Source organism: Gymnoscopelus braueri (genome assembly GCF_963280865.1).
Source record: "Gymnoscopelus braueri genome assembly, chromosome: 2".
NCBI lineage: Eukaryota > Metazoa > Chordata > Actinopteri > Myctophiformes > Myctophidae > Gymnoscopelus > Gymnoscopelus braueri.
The window spans coordinates 42,088,599-42,099,208 of NC_137604.1; positions in this window are offsets into that span (position 1 = coordinate 42,088,599).

Below are 10,610 nucleotides of genomic sequence, written 5' to 3' on the forward strand. Positions count from 1 at the left end.
GTTTGAACCCTACAAGAGGTCGATCTAGAAGGCCGAAATTCCACTTTACCCAACTTCTCATCTATTCCCCGTGCCAACCTATGTCCCATGCTGAAAAAAGACATGGCAGTGAAATGTTACAGTGCAAAAAAGGTTAGCTGCACTGTTAGACAGTTGTCCCCTACTACAATATGGGCTTGGAGGCCAGTCTGTAACGTCAGTACTATGACATCAGTACCCATTGTCAGTACCACTGTAGAACTTGATGTGAGCAGGGATTGAGAGAGTAATTATACTCAAATAGTTTATGACGGTAGTCATCTCTATGGCATCAGTACTGTGACGTCCGAGCACACAAATGACAAATAAAGCATCTAACCAATCAACTATGTGGGCATTAATGCTATTAAGGCAAGGCATGTGTGTGTGTCACAGACAGACGCACCTCATCGATCACACGCATCCATTTTCCATGTTATCTTGCTGTAGGCAGTGCCGGTTTTATGGCACATGGACACTAAGCCCCTTTTCTCCCATATAATGGAAGTGAACGGAGAAGCTGCCCCATCTGACGCGTTTTGAATATGCACAGCCAATTAAAGTGGTCTCACTCTGGAAGCCTAGACAATGAAGGGTTGTTCAATAGATACTAGTATTAACGACATAAACCTGAGTTATCATTGAGGTGTTCATGTTATCATTGTTGTGAGCTTGTAAATCAGCGAATGTTCCCCCCAGAATAGGCATGGTGGTGGGTGGGGTTCAAGTGGTTAAGTCCCAGGGTGTGTCAGTTAACATGACGCGTAAACATGGAAGTAGGGTGCTTATGACCTATTTAACTCCATGTATGTATTTTCAGGTCTTTGTGACTATTACAATGATTGCGCAATGCCGCTTTAAGCCAGAAATGTAAATAAAACAGTCAATGACAGACCATGTGCAGACAACAGTCATGCCACACCTCCGAGTCCAAAAGGGGAAAGAAAAGGTTGTTAAAGTTGAAACTTTATTCCACAAACTTATTAAACTTTGTCTGTGTTTAAAATGCATTCTGTTAAAACCTTGAATAACTTACAGTAGCATACCGAGTTCTTTACATCTGGAGCCTTTGTCATGTGTTCTTTCCATTGGCTATTGTGTCACTCATGTTCAAGGTGAAAGCCAGCAGATCTCTTGATCAATCAAGAATACCCAAACACAAAGGCGATGCATGCAGTCTCACACACACACACACACACACACACACACACACACACACACACACACACACACACACACACACACACACGTTGGCACCATCTACAGGAGACAAGTATATTGTCCTATACAGTACTGTATGGATTCAGTTGGAGAATTAGATGTAAAGGGAACTAAATAGGACTTTTGTACACTTTCCAAGACAAAACTCCATTGTCTAGACCCAGACATGTCTTGGTTGAATAAGAATAAAATGCTACCTTGCTACATACAATACAAATACACATGCCATGACCATTCAGCGTCAGTCAATAATTCTACTGAATACTCTGCCAATTATGGTGAGTATGCTGTTAGGTTCACCAGTGAATCTTAAAGTGCCTGATGGAAACCAGCAGAGTTGTGGGTTCATCCAGTTCACATCCTGCCTAGGAAGGAGTACAGCAATGGTTGCCAAGGTGCCCAGATAGTCATTTAACCCTCATTGGCTGAGAGAGGAGCTGAGGTCAGTCATTGTAGCCCCTTTCACTCGCTGCTCTTTCCAGCTCCATTTTCTCTACTGTATCATCCCCCCAGACCCACCAATATGGAGCCTTTGAATGGCTTTATCATTCTTTTATATGTAAATACCAGAATGTGCTCTTTCAGCCTGGATTCAGAGTGGCAGTGGAGATTAGGTTTGATGGTTGTTGTTTTTTTTTATCAGTGTAGTGCTGGCTCTTGGGCAAATCGTTTACCAACCGCACTAACGGCAGCTTGGCCAATATTAGAGGTCTTTTTTCCTTTAGAGGCACAATCTGTTGTGTGAATCACTGGTCACATTTAACAGGAAAATATCAAACCGATACTGTGCTCTGGCTTGGTTTTTGTACCATGTGGAAATCACGTCTTGTTTGGGACCAATTCTCTGTACTAGACTGTGTAGCAGTGATTGCTAAATGCAATCTTTGTCATCATCACTTCTCTTCATGGGATTTTATAAATTAAGAGAATACAAGCATATAGAATTGGGTTGCTGCAGATGTCTGTTAATGAAGAGGAACACACACATCCAATCCCAAATAAGGCAGGTGCTGAGCCGAAGATAACAGACTTGAGAAAGAAATAAAACTGCAGATGTCTCTCATCGTGGTAGAGGTCACAGAAATCCGGCATGTAACCAGAAGGTTGCCGGTTCCAGTCAGTGAAATGAATGGGAAAATCTGGTTGGGGAAAGTAAACTAAAAAAAATGCTCTCTGTTACTGTTGAAGTGCTGTTGTGCAAGGCACAGCCACAATCACTTCACTAGCGGTGCCCAGCGCACAAGCCATTTCCAGCAGCTTCCAGGTTTGAATGTGATTTAACTGTGTGAGTGAGTGTGAAGCAGAGAGTTGCTGAAAAAAGAATTACAAAAACAGGTTCTGTTAACTTTCCAGGATAAATAAAGTTAGGGAAAAAAGTAATAAGGGGAGACCCTTGACCACACAGGCAGTTCCCAGAGCCATAGCACATTTTGGACTGCAGTGATCATGCATTCCAGTAGAGCTAGCGCTTGGGGTTAGCCAGGGAATGGCTATCACAACAATTACCCTGACAGCTCTTTTCTAAACTGCCCTTGATTTATTTGATTTAGCTGAGATTAATGTCCTTCCTTTTGCAGCCGGTCTGGCTGAGATGTGCAACACAGCAGAGCGCTCTGAAAAAGCAGTTCATACAGGTACTGATTGAACACAAACATGCTTCACTGCGCACACGCTCACCAAAGCAGCCTTGATGATATCAGACACGAGTGTCAGACTGGTTGGGTTTGCGATTGAGGTTCATAGACATTACTAATCATTGCAACTGACAAATATGAAGCAAAATATGCACATCCAACATTTTAAAACAAAAATTTTGCCTAGAACAACTGCAGCTATATAAGGTTTGTTTACCAACATTATTAGCACCCAACCAAAACTAAAGCCTAAATTATACTCCGTAGGCGTAGTAGGACTGTGTCCGAAAATAACTGATCTTCAAGCTAGCGTGTTAGCTTGAACTGGAGTGTACATTAGTGTTAGGAGAACAAAGGCCATCGTGGTTTCACTGGTCCTTGACTGATCATATAAGAGGTCCATAGGGGGTATTGACTCTATGGATTTTAACAAGCTGACTCTAATAAATACAAATACAATATATATGCTAACAGATTGATTCTGCTCTGTCCCTCTAACAAACACATGGACATATGAGCACATAGCCACAGCTTGGTGGTAGGGGGAGACACCTGTCCCCTTCATCCATGTGCCAGCAAGCGCTCATGTCTGGCTGGACTGGTTGACAGTTGCCAGGCCAGTGGCCCCGGTACGGTCCAGCGCAGGTTGGCACCAGAGCCTGCCCATCTGCCTGAGTCCACTTGTCTGCTCCCATACCGCTTGTCCGGGCTGAGTCGAAACGGCGTGCCCACGGAGTTCTGGCATGGCTTCTCGAAATGTCAACCGACCTGGCGTGACAAACCCAAAGGCCGGAGGCCCCTTCGGCCCTCTCGCAGGGCCTCGGTGTGGCGGGGGCACTGCCCCCGGACCAGCAAAGAGAGCCAGGAACATGCCAGGGCAACAACAACTGCTGATGGACTACCAGGGGTGCTGCCATCTTGTCCTGGGTGGGGCGGGGCAGAGTGTGTTCGGTCGGGCGGAGAATGACCCGTTCTCATCGTTACATTGAACCTCACTGAACACTGCCATTCTGGCCCCGTACACAAGCTGATACAGGACAGTTGGAGAGAAACGTGACAACACCATGGATAGGATGTTGTCTGCTGGCTGAAATTGTTGTTATGGATGTAATCAATTGTAACACGGCAATCGCCTTGTAACATCCTCCAAAGACAATGGGACCAGAAAGAAGAGACGAGATAGAGCAGAGTTTTCTGTTGTTGTTTATTGGCCGGATGGACACAGGGTGCTGTGTGTGAGTGTACTGTATGGCCCTCAGGGTAGCCACAGTGAGCAGTCGTTAACGCGAGTAGGGGAGGTGGGAGAGAGTCTGGCACTGGTAGTTAACAGCCACTGCCCCTCCACCGCGTGCGCGCACACACACACACACACACACACACACACACACACACACACACACACACACACACACACACACACACACACACACACACACACACACACACACACACACACACACACACACACACACACACACACACACACACACACACACCCCCCTCGGCCCCGAACAGGAACCAGTAACAGCGTTCCTACTGGTTGCCAAGGCTCTAAAAAGCAGCTCATTAATTTGAGCATCACATAAGGCCTTTACAAGAAGAGCGATTTTTTTTAAAGGAAAGAAACAGTGTTGTGTGAGCAGAAACAGGAGCAGAGTAGGGTAAAGGGTGCTGCTGGTGTCCACTCCTCTTCATGGCTTCATTTTGCTGAGTCTGGGGGTTGTGGCAGGGGAGGGGGAGGGGGGGGGGGGCTGGGGCCATGTGCCAGCTATCCACACACATACTGGAGCTCTGTGTGTGTGTGTGTGTGTGTGTGTGTGTGTGTGTGTGTGTGTGTGTGTGTGTGTGTGTGTGTGTGTGTGTGTGTGTGTGTGTTTTTTGAGGTTGTATGCATGTATAGTGTGTTTTTGAGGTTGTATGCATGTATAGTACTATGTGTATAAGTCCGACTCCAGCGCTTGCAGGTTTATGCACATATATTTATATATATATACATGTTTGGTTTTGTATGTAATGTGTGTGTCTGTCTACTCACTGTGTGTGTGTGTGTGTGTGTGTGTGTGTGTGTGTGTGTGTGTGTGTGTGTGTGTGTGTGTGTGTGTGTGTGTGTGTGTGTGTGTGTGTGTGTGTGTGTGTGTGTGTGTGTGTGTGTGCGTGCGTGCGTGCGTGCGTGCGTGCGTGCGTGCGTGCGTGTACAGTGGTGTAACTGTAGACAGGTTCTGACAGCATGACCTCCACATGTAGTTGAGGAGAGCGAGTTTATGTTCCAATGTTAGCTGTCATAACACAGCCCTGTCTATCTGTCTGTCTGTCTGTCTGTCTGTCTGTCTGTCTGCCTGCCTGCCTGCCAGCCAGCGCAGCAGGATGACCAGACGACTGGCCAGGCCACACACACATAATAGAGACTGGCAAAAAGAAAATAAATCTAAAACAGTGGAGAGGTGGACGAAGGGAGAGAGAGAGAAAGAGCAGAGGTAAACGGGAGAAGGGGAAAAGCTAGCAGAGAAGGAGGGCAGACAGAAAGGTGAATAAGAGGAAGAGGAAACTGGGGGAGAGAAGAGTGGAGTGACAGGAAAGGGGGATGGAGAGAGGGATGAAAAGGGGAAGTAGACGACAGCCTTCACCACAAGTAGCAAGAGCTGGTGCAAGACCATCTTGTGAAACTAATGTCCACAAGACAGGCGGACATCCCAACCATCGAGGGCCAGGGCCTGTCAGTGCTACAGCTCAACATCGAGGGCGTCACCACTGCCAAATCCAAAAAGGCAGCGGTCGTTCTCCTAAATACACTGCGAAGCCTGAAGCAGAAGCCCACACGTCAAAAACTTTGATGTTGCCATCAAATAATGAAGCCTGAAGCCCACTCCTGCGTTCCACCTGCTAGTCCTAGAGGGAATCGCCTTGGCCGGCCTCCGACAGGAGGCTGCTACCCTCGCCCTGGCAAGGAAAGCCCCGAAACATGACAGGAGCGGGAGATGACCGGGCTCACAAGAAACCATCACTACATCTGGGACCCGGGAGATGGAGTCAAAGTGAAGACCTACCACGCCGGCAATGGACTCTGCTGAACCGCCTGCGCACTGGGGTCGGCTGCTTGCAGAGATGGGAAGTACAAGTACTTTGTTACTGTACTTAAATAGTTTTTCGGGTATCTGTACATTACTGAGAATTAATTTTTCAGATTTTTTTAAAGCTTTTTCTCATTACATTTTAACACAAGTATCTGTACTTTCTACTCCATACAGTTTCAAAACAGGCTCGTTACTTTATAGTTTTAATGTTCGAAAAGAACCGCCGCTGTACAGGGTACCAACATGTTATCTTATCATTTATCTATAGCGTCAGTTATGTAACATACTACAAATGTCTATCTACTTCCTGTAAGTAGACTAAAACATTTAACTAGGGGTGACTAATCATTACAAGTGGCTTTATTTTGAAATCCTCTGTTTTTAGAGGAAGTTTGTTTCTGTTGAAAACAAGCTGTTGACAACTCAGCTGATGATTCTGCGGTGCCCGGTCTCGAAAATAAACGACAACCCATGTGGATTAATCGCAAGATTTTGGCCAAACCATGCACCTGTGACTTAAAAATTGTACACACTTTGGAAGTGTGTTAGCCTTGGATCAAGACGGTCATCGGTCATAGTCTTGTATCAAGGCTAGAAGTGTGTTAAACTCTTTGAACCTCCGCAGCATGGTGAGTTAATCTTACAACAACCAAACACAAAGTGCAGACACAGACAAATCACTTGATTTCTTAACGAGACAAATTGAATAAAGTCTGAAGTCCGATTAAAAACTGTTACACCAGTAGCAAATTTAAGCACATATCAGCCTCTCTGCATTGCAAAAGCTGTGTGTGTGTGTGTGTGTGTGTGTGTGTGTGTGTGTGTGTGTGTGTGTGTGTGTGTGTGTGTGTGTGTGTGTATGTGTGTGTGTGCGCGTTTACTTTGAAGTAGGTTTGTATCTCACTTGCTGTGTTTGAATGAAGTACAGTACAGTTGTCTGTCTGTCTGTCTGTCTGTCTGTAGTATGGTAACTGGATAGGTGGGCACTAGGGACATCTGGGCACCTTGATGTAAAATTGGCTATTTTCTTAGTTTTTAAGCAAAGTAAAGTATACATGATTAGAACATGCCTAAACATTCGACAATTATGGTCTAGAATTTCTACAATTGCTACAAATTGCTACAAAACCTGTATATTTTGGGGCATAAACAAGAAGTTGAAGGATAAAATGAATTCTGTACGGTGCATGTTCACATCATGTATACTTAACATTACTTAAGACCATTTTTCAAATATTTTATTTTGTAACAATACTTTTTGGACGAAATAGCCAATTTTACATTGAGGTGCTCAGCCTCAGATGTCCCTAGTGCCCACATACCCTGTATCCTGTAGTATAGCTGAATAGGATGGGGTAGGACTACGCTACTGTATTTTAACATGAGTCATAATGGTGGTAGCCTACTTGGAGAGCCAAATATTTTCTGAGGTGGTACTCAGTCAAAAAGGTTGAGAACCACTGCTGAATTAGATTTCAAGAGGTGGGTCTACTTGATTCATCACATCACAGTTTGGAAACCAATCCTGGGCCAGTTTTAAGACGTGTGTTTGGTGGGATCTTTAATAGCCTTCAAATTATATGACCGAGGTTACAATTGGCTTTGCACAGGAACATCCGGTAAAAATACTTTTTACTTTTACTCTTCCAGTACATTTCAGTACTGTACTTTTTTACTTTTACTTGAGTAATTAGTTGAATGAGTACTTCTACTTTTACCAAAGTAATTTTTTACACAAGTAACTGTACTTCTGCTTAAGTAAAGAATGTGAGTACTTTTCCCTACTTTTGCTGCTTCAAATCATCTATGAAGAAGTAGGGCTTGGCAGACAGCGCGGCATGCCAGTGCGGCGATCCTGAGCAGACTGCCGAACATATAATCACCACCTGCCCCCCCATACAGACAACCTTAAGAAGCCAGCCTCTTTGACGTAGGACCAGAGACGAGGGCACGGCTACACGACACTGAGCTGGCCATCTGATGATACACGAAAGAAGAGGAGGGATGAAAGACAAGACAGATGGAGGTTGGGGGTAAAGGAGCGGAGGATGAGAGATGAAGGCAGGAGAGGATGTAGGCAGCAGTAAAGAGAAGAGGAATTTAGTATGACAAGACGAGAGGGAGACAAGAGAGAGTGGTCAACATGAAGAACGAGAGAGAGAGAGAGAGAGAGAGAGAGAGAGAGAGAGAGAGAGAGAGAGAGCGAAATAATGAAAGAGGACAAGATAAGGGTGTAAAGAGGAGGATGTTGCATATCACTTATCTGGGCCACAGCCTCAGAGGAGAGGAGAGGAGAGGAGAGGAGAGGAGAGGAGAGGAGAGGAGAGGAGAGGAGAGGAGAGCGGAGGAGAGGAGAGGAGAGGAGAGGAGAGGAGGAGACTGCATGCCTTTTCACATTCTTAATTCTCTTTCTTGGTCTTGATGCCCTTAAATTCATGCATAAAGTGCAGGATGCATGCACACACAGGTAGGTAAACAGACGCACAAACAAGCAAAATTGTCTCTGCTTTCTTTTAGCCAGCACTAACCACCTGGCACTCTCGCTTTTGTTTTGTCTCTAATCCTTATCTGTGTGATACCCAGTGTGATGTTACCACAGGCCTTTTTCAGGGTCAGAATCTATCTTTGCCCACAGTCCAGCGCCAAGCCCAATTCACTCAGGGGCCGGCGGAGGCACGGCCAGCCAATTAAAGCTGGCGGATAAGCCGGTGATTGCATTCTGTGTCCTGAGGAGGCGCTGGCTGCCATCTTGAGAGGTCTCATTAACATGGCCGCCAGGGGGGCAGTGCTCAACGTATGCCTCGGGCACTTAAGAGAAAAAAATATATATTCAGAAGCTATCAACCTTAATGTCTCCTACCTGGAGCAGGCGAGGGTTTGGGGGGTGGGGTAGGGGGACATTTTATAATCAGTATTGTGACGGGTCACGGGCTGCCAGTTGTGCGAAATGGGGTAAAAGGTGGGAACAAAGATAACCCTTTTTTATTCCTCCCCTGACCAGACCCCAGTGGATCAATTTTTACACTCTCAGAGTCAAATCAACACTGTATTCCAGCATGTGTTGTTTTCTATTTTCTCTTGTGTGTTTGGGGGCGCTGGGCGTGTGTGTGTGGCGGGGGGGTTTGGATGGTTGGTCAGGGAATACGAGCAGCTGGATTTCATTAATTGAGTGCTGGCAGCATTCTGCTCCGGCAGCAAGGGGTGAGTCACACTGGTGGGATTGGGAACGTTTCTCTCCCTCTCTCCATCTCTATCCCTCTCTCTCTCTCCCTGATATCATCTTCCAACCATAACTACAAATAATTATTCACTCAAATCCATTACCAGGGGTCAATCAAGTTCCCCAATCACTTCTAAAGTCCAATTACTGGCGCCAAGGCTCTATTCACGCCTTCCTGCGCTGCACGAGAGCACAGGACCCTACAGGGCCTGACCAGTAAATTACACGTAGCAAACAGGATGAGTGTGTGTGGTTTTGCCTGCACAAGCACACCCACAAATATGTATGTGAGTGCACAAATGTGTGTATACATGTGTATGACTATGTATGACTATGTGTGTGCGTGTGTGTGTGTGTGTGTGTGTGTGTGTGTGTGTGTGTGTGTGTGTGTGTGTGTGTGTGTGTGTGTGTGTGTGTGTGCCTGCGTGCGTGCCTGTGTTTGTGTGCATGTGTGTGTGCACGAGAGAGAGTGTGAGAGAATGGTCCTGCTTCAGGTAGGTAATAAAGCAGAGAGGCTCAAACACACCCTGGCCTCCCTGAGGCATTGTGACTGCACTATCCAGCAGAATTCACCAGGTTAAATAGAATTACCCCATACAATGACACACACACACACACACACACCAACCAGGGTCCTATATGGTACAATAGAGTAGACAGAGTATGCCGTATGCACCCTGTAGATTAGTATCAGAAAGTATGAGATCAGCTGATGTAAGACAGAAGCACAAACTGGACACAATGGTTGTGTAATGAGTTATACAGTTAGACATACAAGACGTGTGTTTGAAACATGTACATACACATACAGTACACTATGGATGCACACACACACATACAATGCACACACACACAGGTACATAATGATACAGAAACATGAACACAAACACAGCGCCTCTTCGGTCTGCGCCCCTCCCAGGGATGAGGAACAGAGAAAGGAGGAAGAGCAGAGAGAAAGAGAGGGATTATGCCTGTTATGTGTAAGAGACAAGACAGGCAGGCAGGCAGACTGTGTGTGTGTGTGTGTGTGTGTGTGTGTGTGTGTGTGTGTGTGTGTGTGTGTGTGTGTGTGTGTGTGTGTGTGTGTGTGTGTGTGTGTGTGTGTGTGTGTGTGTGTGTGTGTGTGTGTGTGTGTGTGTGTGTGTGTGTGTGTGTGTGTGTGTGTGTGTGTGTGTGTGTGTGTGTGTGTGTGTGTGTGTGTGTGTGTGTGTGTGTGTGCGCGCGCGCGCGTGCGTGAGAGATGGAGAGTAAGACAGAGAGGGGGAGAGGATGGAGGGGTGAGGAAGATGGAGATAATTTAAGATGGCAGTGACTGTGTGCAAAGGCAAAGTGAGAAAGAGAGAGCGATAGAGAGAGAGAGAGGGTGGGGGGGGTTAGAAGAGCAAACACAACAAGGGCGGGTGGAGGCTTTGTGGGTCGCCAGACCATGACCACCACACTGTACAA